The sequence below is a fragment of the Tursiops truncatus genome, chromosome 15 (genome assembly GCF_011762595.2).
Source record: "Tursiops truncatus isolate mTurTru1 chromosome 15, mTurTru1.mat.Y, whole genome shotgun sequence".
Taxonomy (NCBI): domain Eukaryota; kingdom Metazoa; phylum Chordata; class Mammalia; order Artiodactyla; family Delphinidae; genus Tursiops; species Tursiops truncatus.
The window spans coordinates 22787193-22805722 of NC_047048.1; the positions used below are offsets into that span (position 1 = coordinate 22787193).

The following is an 18530-nucleotide window of genomic DNA, read 5'->3' on the forward strand; positions in this document are numbered from 1 at the left end:
TGAAAGTGAGGGGATGGAAAAAGATATTCCATGCAAATGGAAATCAAAAGAAAGCTGGAGTAGCAATACTCATATCAGATAAAATAGACTTTAAAGAATGTTACAAGAGACAAGGAAGCACACTACATAACGATCAAGGGATCAATCCAAGAAGAAGATATAACAATTATAAATATATATGCACCCAACATAGGAGCACCTCAATACATAAGGTAAATGCTAACAGCCACAAAAGGGGAAATCGACAGTAACACAATAATAGTAGGGGACTTTAACACCTCACTTTCACCAATGGACAGATCATCCAAAATGAAAGTAAATAAGAAAACACAAGCTTTAAATGACACAGTAAGCCAGATGAACTTAATTGATATTTATAGGACATTCCATCCAAAAACAACACAATACACTTTCTTCTCGAGTGCTCATGGAACATTCTCCAGGATAGATCATATCTTGGGTCACAAATCAAGCCTTGGTAAAATTAAGAAAATTGAAATCATATCAAGTAACTTTTCCAACCACAACGCTTATGAGACTAGATATCAATTACAGGAAAAAAAACTGTAAAAAATACAAACACATGGAGGCTAAACAGTACACTACTAAATAACTAAGAGATCACTGAAGAAATCAAAGAGGAAATCAAAACATACCTAGAAACAAATGACAATGAAAACACGATGACCCAAAACCTATGGGATTCAGCAAAAGCAGTTCTAAGAGGGAAGCTTATAGCAATACAATCCTACCTCAAGAAACAAGAAAAATCTCAAGTAAACAACTTAACCTTACACTTAAAGCAATTAGAGAAAGAAGAACAAAAAAACCCCAAAGTGAGCAGAAGGAAAGAAATCATAAAGATCAGATCAGAAACAAATGAAAAAGAAAGGAAGGAAAGAATAGCAAAGATCAGTAAAACTAAAAGCTGGTTCTTTGACAAGATAAACAAAATTGATAAACCACTAGTTATACTCATCAAGAAAAAAAGGGAGAAGACTCAAATCAACAGAATTAGAAATGAAAAAGGAGAAGTAACAACCGACACCGCAGAAATACGAAGGATCATGAGAGATTACAACAAGCAAATATATGCCAATAAAATGGACAACCTGGAAGAAATGGACAAATTCTTAGAAAAGCACAACCTTCCAAGACTGAACCAGGAGGAAATACAAAATATAAACAGACCAATCACAAGCACTGAAATTGAAACTGTGATTAAAAATCTCCCAACAAACAAAAGCCCAGGACCAGATGGCTTCACAGGCGAATTCTATCAAAGATATAGAGAAGAGCTAACACCCATCCTTCTCAAACTCTTCCAAAATATAGCAGAGGGAGGAACACTCCCAAACTCATTCTATGAGGCCACCACCACCCTGATACCAAAACCAGACAAAGATGTCACAAAAAAAGAAAACTGCAGGACAATACCACTGATGAACTTAAATGCAAAAATGCTCAACAAAATACTAGCAAACAGAATCCGATAGCACAGTAAAAGGATCATACACCATGATCAAGTGGGGTTTATCCCAGGAATGCAAGGATTCTCCAATATACACAAATCAATCAATGTGATACATCATATTAACAAAATGAAGGATAAAAACCATATGATAATCTCAATAGATGCAGAAAAAACTTCTGACAAAATTCAACACCCATTTATAATAAAAACTCTCCAGAAAGTAGGCATAGAGGGAATTTACCTCAACATAATAAAGCCCACATATGACAAACCCACAACCAACATCATTCACAATGGTGAAAAACTGAAACCATTTCCACTAAGATCAAGAGCAGGTTGCCCACTCTCACAATTATTATTCAACATAGTTTTGGAAGTTTTAGCTAAGGTGATCAGAGAAGAAAAAAAAATAAAAGGAATCCAAATCAGAAAAGAAGAAGTAAAACTGTCACTGTTTGCAGATGACATGACACTATACATACAGAATCCTAAAGATGCTACCAGAAAACTACTAGAGCTAATCAATGAATTTGGTAAAGTAGCAGGATACAAAATCAATGCACAGAAATCTCTTGCATTCCTATACACTAATGACAAAAAATCTGAAAGAGAAATTAAGGAAACACTTCCATTTACCACTGCAACAAAAAGAATAAAATACCTAGGAATAAACCTACCTAAGGAGACGAAAGACCCATATGCAGAAAACTGTAAGACAGTGATGAAAGAAATTAAAGATGATACAAACAGATGGAGAGATATACCATGATTGGAAGAATCAACATTGTGAAATGACTATACTACCCAAAGCAATCTACAGATTCAATGCAATCCCTATCAAACTATCAATGGCATTTTTCACAGAACTAGAACAAAAAATTTCACAATTTGTATGGAAACACAAAACACCCCGAATAGCCAAAGCAATCTTGAGAAAGAAAAACGGAGGTGGAGGAATCAGGCTCCCTGACTTCAGACTATACTACAAAGCTACAGTAATCAAGAGACTATGGTACTGGCACAAAAACAGAAATATAGATGAATGGAACAGTATAGAAGCCCAGTGATAAACCCACGCACATATGGTCACCTTATCTTTGATAAAGGAGGCAAGAATATACAATGGAGAAAAGACAGCCTCTTCAATAAGTGGTGCTGGGAAAAAAGGACAGCTCATGTAAAAGAATGAAATTAGAACACTTCCTAACACCACACATGAAAGTAAACTCAAAACGGATTAAAGACCTAAATGTAAGGCCAGACACTGTAAAACTCTTAGGGGAAAATATAGGCAGAACACTCTATGACATAAATCACAGCAAGATCCTTTTGATCCACCTCCTAGAGAAATGGAAATAAAAACAAAAATAAACAAATGGGACCTAATGAAACCTAAAAGCTTTTGCACAGCAAAGGAAACCATAAACAAAACGAAAAGACAACCCTCAGAATGGGAGAAAATATTTGCAAACGAAGCAACTAACAAAGGATTAATCTCCAAAATATACAAGCAGCTCATGCATCTCAATATCAAAACAACAAACAACCCAATCCAAAAATGGGCAGTAGGGCTTTCCTGGTGGTGCAGTGGTTGAGAGTCCACCTGCCGATGCAGGGGACATGGGTTCGTGCCCTGGTCTGGGAAGATCCCACATGCCGCGGAGCGGCTGGGCCCATGAGCCATGGCCGCTGAGCCTGCGCGTCCGGAGCCTGTGCTCCGCAACGGGAGAAGCTGCAACAGTGAGAGGACTGCGTACCACAAAAAAAAAAAAAAAAAAAAAGGGCAGTAGACCTAAATAAACATTTCTCCAAAGAAGTTATACAGATTGCTAACAAACACATGAAAGGATGCTCAACATCACTAATCATTAGAGAAATGCAAATCAAAACTACAGTGAGATATCACCTCACACCAGTCAGAATGGCCATCATCAAAAAAATCTACAGGGCTTCCCTGGTGGCGCAGTGGTTGAGAGTCCACCTGCCGATGCAAGGGACATGGGTTCGTGCCCCGGTCCGGGAAGATCTCACGTGCCACAGAGCAGCTGGGCCCGTGAGCCATGGCTGCTGAGCCTGCGCGTCCGGAGCCTGTGCTCCGCAACGGGAGAGGCCACGACAGTGAGAGGCCTGCGTACCGCAAAAAAAAAAAAAAAAAAAAAAAAAAAATGTACAAACAATAAATGCTGGAGAGGGTGTGGAGAAAAGGGAACCCTCTTGCACTGTTGGTGGGAATGTAAATTGATACAGCCACTGTGGAGAACAGTATGGACGTTCCTTAAAAAACTAAAAATAGAACTACCACATGACCCAGGAATCTCACTACTGAGAGATTTCTTATATACCCTGAGAAAACCATAATTTTAAAAGAGTCATGTACCACAATGTTCATTGCATCACTATTTACAATAGCCAGGACATGGAAGCAACCTAAGTGTCCCACGACAGATGAATGGATAAAGAAGATGTGGCACATATATACAATGGAATATTACTCAGCCATAAAAAGAAACGAAACTGAGTTATTTGTAGTGAGGTGGATGGACATAGAGTTTGTCATACAGAGTGAAGTAAGTCAGAAAGAGAAAAACAAATACCGTATGCTAACACATATATATGGAATCTGAAAAAAGAAAAAATAAAGGTTCTGATGAACCTAGAGGCAGGACAGGAATAAAGACACAGATGTAGAGAATGGACTTGAGGACATGGGGAGGGGGAAGGGTAAGCTGGGATGAAGTTAGAGAGTGGCATGGATAAAAATACACTACCAAATGTAAAACAGATAGCTAGTGGGAAGCAGTTGCATAGCACGGGGAGATCAGCACGGTGCTTTGTGACCACCTAGAGGGGTGGGATAGGGAGGGTGGGAGGGAGACGCAATAGGGAGGAGATATGGGGATATATGTATATGTATAGCTGATTCACTTTGTTATAAAGCAGAGACCAACACACCATTGTAAAGGAATTATACTCCAATAAAGATGTTAACAAAATTTTTTTAATAAAATAAAATTTAAAAAAAGTCTAGTAGGAGACACAGGAGCAAGATCAACAAGGTGTGATAAGAGTAAGGATATCGGCAAGTACAAGAGAACACAGAGGGGGCAGCGGACTCAGCCTGGAGAGGTCAGGAAAGCCTTCACGGAGGAGATGGCCTCTGGGCTGAGTGTGGAAGGATGAAGTGGAGTTGGCCGTGGAGAGGAGGTGAATGGAGTGTCATGGTGTCCTGGGGAGAGACACCAGCCTGCAGAAAGGTGCAGAGGGGTGAGAAAGCAGAGGAGGCACAGAAGGCTCACAGCTGCTCCCATTCTCCCCTTCCCACTTCATCTTGCTACTCCCCACATGCTGGCAGAGGCACTCCTCACAGCATGGATTCCAAGACTGGAACTGAGTGACTTTATATATTTTATTGATATATGTATTTTGAAAGATATGTTAAAGTCCCAAAGAATGCTGTGAGAATGCTGTAATAGGGAAGAACAAATCTGACTCCATATTAGATCTGTTCCTTTTACTTTAATCTTTGTGCTCTGTTTCCTGTGCTTAGCTGTGCTGGTTCTGCATCTTTTGTAAAAGGATGTTGCCTATCAGAATTCCCTGGTGGTGCAGTGGTTAAGAATCCACTTGCCAATGCAGGGGACACGGGTTTGAGCCCTGGTCTGGGGAGATCCCACATGCCGCGGAGCAACTAAGCCCGTGCGCCACAACTACTGAGCCCACGTGGCACAGCTACTGAAGCCCGCGCGCCTAGAGCCCCTGTTCCACAACAAGAGAAGCCCCCGCTCACCGCAACTAGAGAAAGCCCGCACGCAGCAACAAAGACCCAACACAGCCAAACATAAAATAAATAAAATAAATAAAATTTAAAAAAAGGATGTTGCCTATAGGCTGAAATATACAGGATAACTCATTCTCAAGGCTTTGCCCTTTAAGAGTCCAATCATATATAGAGATAAAAAGTGGGAGAACAGAGAATAACATTTGTCTTATTGGAGGTTTACAGGAACATTGTGACCTGACCTACATGGACGTATGTAAGAACGAAGGATTTCTACACCAAGAAGTTTGCAACAACTAACCACAGCCCTCCCTCACCTTGCCTTTAAAAGTGCTTTGCTGACACCCTTTAAGGAATTCGGGGTTTGGAGGGCACAAGCCACCCGTCTCCTCGCATGGCCCTGCAATAAACCTTTCTCTGCTCCAAACTCCGACATTTCAGTTTGTTTGGCTCTGTGCACTGGGTAACAAGATGTTATGAGAAACATGTCCTCATGAAAATGGTTTCCTTGTTTAATGGGCTCTATTGGTTTAAAATGAGGTAGTAGCGAGGACTTCCCTGCTGGTCCAGTGGCTATGACTCTGTGCTCCCAATGCAGGGGCCCCGGGTTCGATCCCTGGTCAGGGAAGTAGGTCCCACATGCATGCCACAACTAAGAGTTCGTATGCCGCAACTAAAGATTCCATATGCTGCAGCTAAAAAGATCCCACATGCTGCAAAAAAGATCCCGCGTGCCACAACTAAGACCTGACGCAGCCAAATAAATAAATAAATATTTTTAAAAACAAAACAAAAAAAATGAGGTAGCAGGTTTATATTCTGGGGGAAGAGTTACCTATACAGGAATTAGTACATGGCACTGGGGCAGGGGAGGGGGTCACCCATTGCATGCCCAGATCAGTGTACCCGTTTCTAGGCAGTGGCCCTCACTGTCTATCCTAGGTGCCCAAAATGGTGACCTGCTTGCCCCTCTCTTCTTGAGGCCACAACTCAGACGGGCTGGGCTAACAGTCAGGATCTGGCATCTCGGGTGCTGGGGAGAGATGCAGGACAAACTGCAGCAGAAATGGAACTCTTGCATACCTGCAGGATTTAGCATTTAAGGAAAATGAGTAAAGGGAGCCTGGGGAGAGGGCAAGTAGGAGAGCACAGGCTTGTCTAAAGGGGCCAACTGCCCCCAGCTCTGCTGATCCAGGTGATGGCTCCAAGCCAGGGCCCGACCTCCTGATCTTCTGGGACGCCGCTGGGTTTTGTGACTTCCTACTCTGATCACTGGGACCCAGGCTTCCTACTGTGATCGGTGCAGTTCTTTGATTTCAACTTTTTAGAGTCACCCACACATCCACCTCCCCAGGACACAAACACAGTCCCTGAAAGAGCTAGACTGAATTGGGTTTCAACATCCACCGCCTCACAGCACCAGAACCACTGCTATTACATTTTGGTTCTCCCCCCGTCAACAGAGTCTACCTCTTCCTTCTCTCATAGTAATTTGACTTTGGGGAGCCTGTTTCTCTTCCCTCCCACTGGATTTTCAATAGAGTCACAAGTAACCCCAATTTTTAAAAATTATGGTAAAATGCACATAACATAAAATCTATCATTTTAACCAATTTAAAGTGTACAATTCAGTGGCATCAGTATATTTACAATGTTGTGCAATCATCACCACTATCTAGTTCCAGAAGCTTTTCATCACCCGAGAAGGAACCACACATGCATTAAGCAGTCACTTCATTCTCCCCTCTCCCCAGCCTCTGGCATCCACTATCTGCTTTAGTCTCCATGGTGTCTTCTTAGTGCGTAGATCCACTGTCTCTATGGATCTGCCTATTTTGGATATTTCATATAAATTAACTCATATAATATGTAGCCTTTTGTGTCTGGAGTCTTGCACTCACCATTTAATATTTTTGAGGTTTATCTACTTTGTAGCATGTTTCAGTCCTTCCTGAATGATATTCCATGGCATAGTCATGCCACATTTTGTTTATCTATTCATCAGCTGATGAACATTGGAGTTGTTTCTACTTTTTGGCTATACTTTTTTTGTTTGTTTGTTTGGTTTGGGTTTTTTTGCGGTACGTGGGCCTCTCACTGTTGTGGCCTCTCCCGTTGCGGAGCACAGGCTCCGGACGCGCAGGCTCAGCGGCCATGGCTCACGGGCCCAGCCGCTCCGCGGCATGTGGGATCCTCCCGGACCGGGGCACGAACCCCTGTCCCCTGCATCGGCAGGCGGACTCTCAACCACTGCACCACCAGGGAAGCCCCTTGGCTATACTTAATAGAGCTGCTATGAACATTTGTGTGTGAGTTTTTGTTTGAGCACATATTTTCAATTTTTTTTTTTGAGTATATACCTAGGAGTGGAATTGCTAGGTCATATGGTAATTTTATGATTAATTTATTGAGAAATCACTAATTGTTTCTCACAGTAGCTGCATCATTTTATATTCTCACCAGCAATGTATGAGGGTTCGTCACATCCTTACCAACACATATTTTCCATTTTTAAAATTATTATTCTCATAGCCATCCTAGTGGGTATAAAATGGTATCTCATTGTGGTTTTGACTTGCATTTCCCTAATGACATCGAGCATCTTTTCATTTGCTTGTTGGCCATTGGTATATCTTCTTTGGAGAAATGTCTATTGAAGTCCTTTGCTCTTGATAAAATTGAGTTGTTTGTCTTTTTATTGTCGAATTGTAAGAATTCAATATATATTCTGGGTACTAGACCCTTATCAGATATACAACCTGCAAAACTTTTCTCCCATTCTGTAAACTGTCTCTTCATCATGTCCTTTGATGCACAAAGTCTTTAATTTCGGTGAAGTCCAATTTATCTATTTTTTCTTCGTTGCTTGTGCTTTGGGTGTCATGTCTAAGAAACCATTGCTGAATTCAAGGTCATAAAGATTTAATTCTATGTTTTCTTACACGAGTTGTATAGTTTTAGCTCTTATATTTAGCTCTCTGATCCATTTTGAGCTAATATTTTACACGGTATAAGGTTAGCATCCAACTTATTTCTTCTGCATGTAGACTGCAGTCTTCCCAGCACCATTTGTTAAAGAGACAATTATTTCCCCCATTGAATAGTCATGGTACCCTTGTCAGAAATCAATTGACCACAGCTGTATGGGTTCATTTCTGAACTCTCAATTCTATTCCCACAATGTTGTGTTTTTTTTAAGTTAAAATTTATTGACCTTCTAAATAAGGTATAGGGATTGTGATTAAAGCTTAGTATATACTTATTAAATCCTAACATATTTAATACTGCTTCCAATTTAGCATAGGAATTACTTCCCAAAATGTTCATCTGGATTGAAAAAGTATTTTTTAAATGTGGCAATGTGGTTTAGATGAGTATACCACATTATAAGTCTACTGGAAATCCAAAGGGATTTGCCTTTGAGGAAGTTGAAACAAAAGAACAAGCAGCAAAATGTCTTCAGATCCAGATCCATCACTAAAATATGGAAACATAGTTGACCCATGAGTAACATGGGTTTCAATTGTGTGTGTCCCCTTGTATGGTTCAGTACTACACAATCCATGGTGGGTTGAATCCATGGATGTGGAACTTCAGATACCAAGGACCAACTGTGGGACTTGAGCTTCCTCCCATTTTGGTATCTGCACAGGTCCTGGAACCAATTCCCCATAGATACTGAGGGATGACTATTTTTTTTTTCAGTTTCAAAGCAAGAACGACCACTTAAAAGTGATAGGGAGCCCAGTCATGACAAACTTGCAATCATCAACATCCTTTAACCTTTTACTTTCCTGGATTAGTTTCCCAAGAGTCTTGTTTCTTCCAGAAGGGTTCTCCCATGGGTTTTTATAACTAGGCATCTTGAGAAATTTTGGGATTGGGATGACTCAATCCCTTTCCGTCCAGAAAGTTCCTAGCTTCTTTATGCAGATTGATCCAATGCACCCGAGAGCTCTACTCACCAAGAGGAATTTGGAGAACTGGGCTTATCACACTCAAGAAAAATAAAGTTCTTCTTATAGCTTCTTCTTCCAGTGCATGGGGTATGGGGTGTCTTCCTTGTTTTAAGAAAACTACTCAAGTGATTTTCTTTTTCCAAAGTAAAGAAGACTTGACTGTTTCCAGCTGAAATTATAAATGAAAGCTACTCTTGCTTAAAAAAATAAAATTTGTCTATAAATGTATAATTTAAAAAATTATATACACATATAAAGTACTGTATATGTATCTACCTATAAATTATAAAGTTATGCAAACTTCAGAGAATAAAAATGACCCTATATTTATGTCATAGAACATAAGGTAATCCCCCAAATCATTTAAATTACAAACCAATGTTTTTATAATGTTTCCTAAAGTCTCATGTTCATAGGGTTAGGTACCTTCAACATTTCTGTTATGGGTAGGAAGGTTATCAGCTGTGGTCTGAGCAAGCCCAAATCCTCCTGGGAGGCCAAAAGGGGGGTTTGTCCACAACTTTCCCACAAGCTTCTGTTTATTGGGATATAAGCACACAGAAATCCCCACATTTCTGTACTGTGACAGCTGATACCCTTAATGAGAATAAACTCAAAGGATCTTCTGAATCACTAAAGAAAGGCTAGCACTAATTATAATCAGCAAGTTGACTATGTTTTATTATAGTCAAATTCTTTCTTTACCATTGGTTTATTCTTAAAGTTTGGAAGGATACACGAGGAGTGTGGGTTCCTCTAGGGAGGAAGTGAAATTGGTCGGGAGGGGGGCTTTCACTTTTTACTACATATTTTTCTGGATTGAATTGTTTGGGATGTTTACAATGAGCATATATTGTTTCAGGAATACCCGTGTTTAAATTTTAAGTAACAGGCTGCTGAGAGGCAAACAAGAGTTCTTTTACTTAAAAATAATGGATGGATTTTTGCTACAATCCCTTGAATCCCATTACCTAAGTATTCAACAAACAGAGACACCTGTTTCCCCATCATTCTGGAGGCCTGCCGTTGTTCTCAGGGTTCTGCTCATCAAGTTAGGGTGACTTTCCTCCTTTTAGCCAGAGACCCTTCCTCTTTTCCTTGATTTCTTTCATTTCAAATTGAGGACTGCTGTTTACCAATGCGAAATATAGCAACCTTGTTAGTTAACGTCTCATTACCAGGAAAGCCTGGAACCCTAGAGAAGGCTTTTGTGAGCCCTGGGGAAAGCATGTCCCCATTGAACTGGGCTAATCCCGGTCATTATTTTTATGATTAGGGAATCAAGTTAAATAGCAGTGGTTGTGTCCATCAGCAAATACCGCAGAGTGCAGCGTGAGGTTTAACACATAAACAATTTCTTTGCAAAACAAAAGCTCCCTTTTGAGTGGCTTTCTACTTTTACTTCTTTAAATTACCACTTGTAGTCCTTCTGCTCTTCCAGGAGAGGCACACTGAGTTTTACACGTTATTGCGTACTTGACTTTGGGGTAAGACCAGGAAGAAGACACCATTATGTGGATGTGAATTTTTTAAAATGCCCATTAAGAGAGCAAACCTTAAGAGTTCTCATCACATGGAAAAAAATGTTTTTTCTATTTCTTTAATTTTTAGTCTATATGAGATGATGGATGTTCACTAAACTTATTGTGGTAATTATTTCACAATGTACGCAAGTCAAATCATTATACTGTACACCTTAAACTTATTCAATGCTGTATGTCAATGATATCTCAATAAAACTGGAAGAAAGAAAAGAAACAGAAATATAATACCCCCCCCCAATGCCCATGAACCAGTCAAATTCTCCTAATGATATATTACTCCAATGAAAGCCAGTACAGGGTATTATGCTGGTGAAGAAAGCCAATTCTGGATCAGAAAGCCTGAAGCTGAATCTCAGCTCTGCAAATTACAAGCTGAGAAACCTTGAGTAAGTTGCTTAAACTCTCTGAGACTCCATTTCCTCATCTGCAAAATGGGATAGGGATAATGCAAATATTTCCTTCACTGGGTCAGTGTAAAAAAGAGATGAGATATTGTCTGGCACAAAGTAAACTCTCAATGTGTTAGCAATTTCTTAAATCAATTAATAAAGTAATGAGAATAATCTGAATTCAGCTCTGAAGTTGCATCCTACAATTGCTGTTAGGATATGGAGCCAAGAGGCTGAAGAATCAGTGATTCATCAGATTGAAAGTGAGGTCTTCTCCAAGGGTTTGCGAAGTATTGAGTACATAAAGGATTTCATAATTGTATAACTTTAGGCATTGGTTAGCTGGTAGACAAGTAACGTGGCTGTGAGGTGGCGACTGCAGGCAGGGAAGGAGTGAGAGGCTGCCTGGGAGTGATATTACCCTTCGTAGAGCTACACTTCTGAATTCCTATTAGCTCAGTTTTCCTTGCTTCTTGGCAAATCAGACAAAAACAGAGCTTCCCTGGTGGTGCAGTGGTTGGGAGTCCACCTCCCAGTGCAGGGGACACGGGTCTGAGCCCTGGTCCGGGAAGATCCCACATGCCGTGGAGCTGCTGAGCCTGTGCGCCACAACTACTGAGCCTGCACACCACAACTACTGAAGCCCATGCGTCTAGAGCCCATGCAGTCAAAAATTTTTAAAAATAAAATGAATAAGTAAAATAAATAAATTTATTTTAAAAAATCAGACAAAAACATGGCAGTAGCTATCCTCTCTGGATGATTCCCTGGAGCTTTTCTAATTGCTTTAGAGGAAGATACTTAACGTATTACATTTGCTACTAAGATGCTGGAAAGTAACACAGTGGACAACCCTTCAGCAGTGCTCACAAGAGGAAACCTCCAGCTTGGTGTGAGATGCCTCAGAAGGTTATTACTACATGTTTGCCATGACTTGACATACTAGTGATTATACTGAAGCATTTTACACTCTAGAAAGGCAGATTTCAACATAAAGGAAACATAGGTTTGTGAAATCTCTTTCAATTACCTACTGAAATATTCCCAGTTCCCAACTCCCTCACAAATTCAATTTTCTCTCCGTGAATATGCTTTGTGATTTCTTCTCAGATATTTGGCAAAACAAAACGAAGTTGGTTTCATTCTGGTGGTTACGAGTGTTCCTTACTGTCTTTAGGAACTAATTATAAAAACCTGCAGAAATCACATATTTCCTGGTGTTGTAGAAATACAGATACTCATCTGCGGTATGACAGTATGCTTCTTAGGAGTTACTTGGGCTTTCGGGGAGAATTAGAAGTGTGTTCTAGAGTAGCGTTTTTATTTTTAAATTTTTTTCTTCCTGTTTTGTTGAGATATAATTGACATACAGCACTGTATAAGTTTAAGGTGTATGATGTGACTTACATACAGCATGAACTGATAATCACAGTAAGTTTAGTGAACATCCATCTCATATAGACAAAAAATTAAAGAAGTAGAAAAAAATGTTTTCCTTGGGATGAGAACTCAGGATTTACTCTCTTAACTTTCATACATAACACACAGCAGTGTTAATTATATTTATCATGTTGTACGTTACACCCCTAGTGCTTATTTACCTCATAACTGCAAGTTTGAAACTTTTGACAGTCTTCATCCAATTCCCCCTCCCCCACTCCCACCTCTGGTAACCACAAATCTGATCTCTTTTCCTATGAGTTTGTTTTTGAAGTATAATTGACCTACAACACTATGTTAGTTCCTGTTACACAACATAGTGATTCGATATTTCTATACATTTCAAAATGATCACAATAAGTCTATAGTTACCATCTGTCATCACACAAGGATATTACATAATTATTGACTATATTCCCCACACTGTACATTTCATACCCCTAACTTATTGACTTTGAAACTGGAAGTTTGTACCTCTTAAGCTCCCTCACTTATTTCTCTCCTCCAGCCACCCTCCTCCCCTCTGGCAGCCACCTGTCTTTTTTCTGTATCTATGACTCTGTTTCTGTTTTATGTTTATTCATGTGTTTTGTTTTTTAGACTCCACATATAAGTGAAATCATACAGTATTTGTCTTTCTCTGACTTATTTCACTTAACATAATACCCTCTAGGTCCATCCATGTTGTTGCAAATGGCAAGATTTCATTCTTTTTTATGGCTGAGTAATATTCCAGTGTATACATGTATATACACATCTTCCTCATCCGTTCATCTTTTGATGGGCACTTAGATTGGTTCCATTAAAGAAGCATTTTTTAAATGGTGGGTTGTAGCACATTAGTGGGTAGTAAATTCAATTTAGTGGGTTGTGAATAGCATTTTTACATATCAGTCTAATCTGATAGAATTTTCCTTTATCATTAAGGACCCTCTTTAGAACACTTTAACTCCAATCTTCCTACTCTCAACTTTCATGATTGTTGTCTAGAATTTCCATTTCCCCTCAGTTATCCCCCATTGGGGTCTGTGTGTGTGTGTGTGTGTGTGTGTGTGTGTTTTACATATTACATTGTATATATATGTTGCATTGTATTATATATATTTGTATATAATAGTCAATGCATATATATATAATAGTCAATGCCTATTTAGATTTATCAGTTTCCTCATTCACCATTTTTCTTGCATCCCACTCCCACTCCTTCCTTATGGGTTCAATTTCCTTCTAACCAAAGAACCTCATTTAGTAGTTCTCTCAGTAAGCGATGTGTTTGAAAATGTATTTACTCTCGCTCTTGAATGATAATTTCGTGGGGCATATAATTCTAGGTTGAACATTACTTTCCCTTAGGATTACATGATACTACACTGTTTTCTGGCACATACTACTGCTGATTGGACGTCTTAGTGTCATTGTTTTTCCTTTGTAGGTAATTCTTCCTTCAAGATAGCTTTAAGGCTTCTTCGCTTTTGTCATTCCAAAGTTTCACCATGCGTTTTGATGTGGTTTTGTCCTTATCTATCTGATTCACGTTTCTTCAACTTTGTAATATTCTCACTCAATATCTCTGTGAATGTTGCCTCTGCCCATTCATTCTATCGTCACCCACTGAAACTCCTATTAGATTTTTATTGGACCTTCTCATCCCGTCTCTGTCTCAATGCTTTTCCACGTTTCCCATTTCTCTCTCTCTGCTGCATTCTATTGCCCAGCTTACTAATTACTCCTCGGGCTGTGTCTATCTGCTACTTAACTCATACCCAAAACATGGTCCATGGATCAGCAACATCAGCATCACCTGGGATTTGTTAGCAATGCAAATTCATGGGCTTCACCTGAGACCTATGAAGTCAGGATTGAGTTAGAGAGTGGCGCCCAGGAATCAGTGTTTTCACAAACTCTCCAGGTGATTCTGATACTCACTGAAGTTTGAGAGGTACTGCGTTAGCCCATTCACTAAATTGTTTTCATTTCTACTTAGTTCTTTTTCAAACTTCATCTCTTTTTTTCCTTATAGCCCTTTCAGCAAGGTTTATAGTCTTTTAAAAAATTTTTAGTAAATCTCTATAATCATCTTAAACAAACTTATTTCATAGTTTCAAACTGCCATTCTTGGGGGCTTGGATTCTCCAGTTGGTTGTATTTACTGACTCCCCGCTTCCTTGTTGGTTTATTTTTATTATGAACTCATAATCACTGAGGGCCCTAATTCCAGGTCCAAGTTTGCCCAGGTCTGAGGTCATGTCTTTTATCCAGGGGTCAGTAAGCTTTTTTTGGTAAAAAGTCAGATAGTAAATATTTTTTGGCTTTATGGGCCGTATTATCTCTGTCCCAGTGACTCAACTCTGCCATTATACACAAAAGCAGCCATAGCCAACTTGTTTTAAAAACATGGGCATGACTGTTCCAATAAAACTTTATAAAAATAGACAGTGGGCTAGATTTGGTCCACAGGCTATAGTTTGCCCACCCCTGCTCTTAACCTTGAGTGGACATTTTCTAATGTAGCCCCCACCTTCCTTAATTGCCTCTTCCATCTCTGGGTATTTCATAAATATTATTGTTTTAAGACCATTTCTTCAACTACCTGACGATACTGAGATCACTTAGGGCACTTGTTAAAAACAGCATCCCAGGCTGTTGCCCTGTAGGTTCTGATTCAGTCCATGTGAGGTGGAAAAAGACGTGAGTGTATTTAGTAAGAACCCCAGGTGATCTAGTGATCCAGAAAGTTTGCGAAACCCACTCTCATGGAAGAGGATGCAAAGAATGAACTTAATGTTGAGGCTGTACCACTTAGTCTCAGTCCTTACTCACGTGTTGCCACGTTGATTATTGCAAATCCCTAAATTCAGAGTCAAGAAGGACCACTCAGCCTCCTAGTGTGCGGTCAGGAGCCAGGGTCTGTGTGACTCATGAACAGCAGCTGCTTTTTGTGAGCTAATCTTTTCAGTGCAATTCTACAAAGTCCTTCCCCCAGGAAACCACACCTATTTTTTTTTTCTTTTACTGAAGTCCCCTTAATAATAAAGCCATACCGCAGTACATACTTGGAAAAAATGGAATTTCCCCCAACGGCTCAGTGATGACAGTTGAGATAAAGTTCATGCAACTTTTCTTGGTACTTGTTTACCCAAATAATCAGGGAATGAGTAAGTTGCAAAAGCATTTTAGGTATTTGATGAACCTTCCAATGATGTACAGGGTTAAATCACAGCAAAGTTTGCTATGCCACAGACTGTGTTATTGCATAAAGCTTTGATCTCTTTCTTACCATCAATACCCAGGGCTGACATTCATGCTGCCCAGATGCTTCTAACGTGCAGTCAAGGCTGAAGGCTACTGTTCCCCACCACGAGTGGCTCTCAAAGTGCCATTCCCCAACCAGCAGCATCAGCATCATTGGAGGGTGAGTTTGAAATGCCCCACTCCGGTCCTGCTGACTCAGGTACTCTGGGGTTGGGGCCCAGCAATCCGTGTGTTAACAGGCCTTCCAGATAATTCTGACGCAGGCTACCATTTGAGAATTGTTGCACTGTGCCCCCAGTGGATCCCTGCCCCTTGGAAAACTTTGCCACTCTCCTCATTAAGAGGGGAGTGTATTCCCCCTTCTCCTGAATCTAGGCGAGCCTGGTGAATTACTCTGACCAAGAGAAGGGAACTGAAATGCTGCTGTGCCAGTTCCAGAGTTAGGTCTCAAGAAGGCTTGAATTGAAGCTTCCATTTTTGCCCTCCTGGAATGTTTCTTCCATGATGCTAGGAAGCTGGTCTGGCTGACTGGAGGACGACAGGCCACATGGAGGAGAACTAAAGTGCCCCAGCCAAGAGCGGCACCGACATCCCATACACCTGCATGAGCCACCCTGGACCTTCTAGTGCAGCCGGGAGACCTTCTCGGGGAGAACGCCATCCTGGCCAAGGAACACCTGCTGAAGGGGGTGCAGAGGAGGCTGGACGCAGAGCCCAGCAGGGAGCCCGGCATGGACATCCCGCAGCTGAGGCTGCTGAATGCAGGGTTCACCATCAAACGTACCGACTGAACGCAGCCACATGAATGAGCTGAGGAGAAGGCAGCAGGGGAACCAGCCGGCTGACCCACAGAATGGTGAAAGATAATCAACTGCTATGACTTTAAGTCATTAAGATTCAGCAGCAGAAGGGACTAAGTTGCGGCTGTGCAATTTGCCCCTAAACTTTGCCTTGAAGGGCAATCGGTTAGCCCTTTAAAGCAAAAGTCTAGGAAGGCTGGGAATGTGGCTGGTCCTAACTGCCAGGCAGGGTGCCTGGCTCCGTGGGCACTGCCCTGTGCTGTTGTCACACAGGCCCCGTGCTTCAAAGAGCTTCACGCTTGTTCTAAGGCTCTGCTGTCGCCATCTGGAAATTCGTAATAACTCTGAACAAAGGGCCCTGCAGATTATGTAGCCAGTCCTGCTAAATGCAGCTTCTTCATTTATTCCTCACGACAATCTTAAGAATTGGGTTTATCAGCTCTCATCACATATTTGGGATACGTTGTGAGCAAATAAAAAGGGGGGCTTTGCAGACAGTCTGGCAAGTTGGCAAAGCATTTTGGGGGCCATGTTAAGAAGAATCCCCTTGCTGACAAAACCCAGAGTATATTTAAACAACTACAGGACCAGGCAGCGGGAAGGAAAAGGGCCTGGCCTGGGAAGCTAAGCCCCGAGAAGTCCAAACTCACTATTTATAGTGCTGTGGCCTATTTTGGCCTGCTGGGAGGCCCTGAAAATTGCCTGAGATCTGGGCCTGGAACTGATGATGGAAACCAGGCACTTTCATTCTGGGATGTGGCTGGAATCATGCTGGGCACAGACAGAGGTCTTTCTGATGAGCTCAAGGACATTTTGAAAAACAGGATTTTCTTTGACAGAGAATTTTTTAAAAATTAAGGAAAACCATCAGGCCGTGACCAGGAATATATTCTTAGGGAAGAAAATGCATGGATCACATCAAGTCAATAAAGAGCTAACAATTAGCCAGGCACTGTGCTAAGTGCTTGACATGTACCATCTCATTTATATCCTCACATACAACCCTGAGAGGGTAGCACTATTATTATCCCCATTTTACAGGAAAGGAAACTGAGGCTTGGGAAAACTAGGTAATTTAAGGAAGGTCACAGGGTTGGTAAGCCAGGATCCAAACCCACATCACAGCGCTCCATCTGCCCAGGCTGTCACCTACAGCACTGCTTCTCTAACTTTGGCATGCAAGACTCACCTGGGAGTCTTGTGAAGATGCAGATTCTGATTCAGGAGGTCTGGGGTGGGGCCTAAATTCTGCATTTCCAACAAGTTGCCACGTGAAAATAATACCACTGGTCCACAGATCATAATTTGAGGAACAAGTCTTCCTTCTTCTATTTTCAACCTCCTGCAATCTGCTCCCTCAACAGCAGCCTGAGTTATTGGGGTAGTTTCCAATGCTGCATAATAAGTGAACCCCGAAATTGGGTGGTTTAAAACAACAACAAGCTCTTATTCCCTCACACAGTTCCTGAGGGTCAGGAAGCCGGGTGTAGCTGAGCTGGGAGGTTGTAGCTCAGGTTCTCTCATGGGGTTACAATCAGCATGGCAGCTTGGGCCTGTATTCCCCTGAAGGCTGGACTGGGCGGGAAGAGCTACAGCTAAGATGGCTCACTCATGTGGCTGTTGGCTGGAGGCCTCGGGTTCTTGTCATGTAGGCACCTCTGTGGGGCAGCTCATGACATGGCAGCAGGCTTCTCCCAGAGTGAATGATCCAAGAGAGAGACACTCAGACTGCAGTGTCTTTTATAACCTAATCTTGGAAGTGACAAACCTTTATACTGTCATATGCTATTGGTCACACACAGCTACTCTGGTACAGTTGTGGGAAGGGACCCCCAGGAATGTGAGTACCAGGAGACAGGGGTCACTACTACCACAGTTTCCTGATGAAAAGTGA

General features: G+C 41.2%; 1 protein-coding gene across 6 annotated transcripts in view; it reads right to left on the reverse strand.

The window, feature by feature from the left end:
- The window catches only part of IQCK (IQ motif containing K), a 126238-nt gene that overhangs the window by 37435 nt on the left and 70273 nt on the right, over positions 1-18530 (reverse strand). The gene's annotated exons all lie outside the window — the stretch shown is intronic.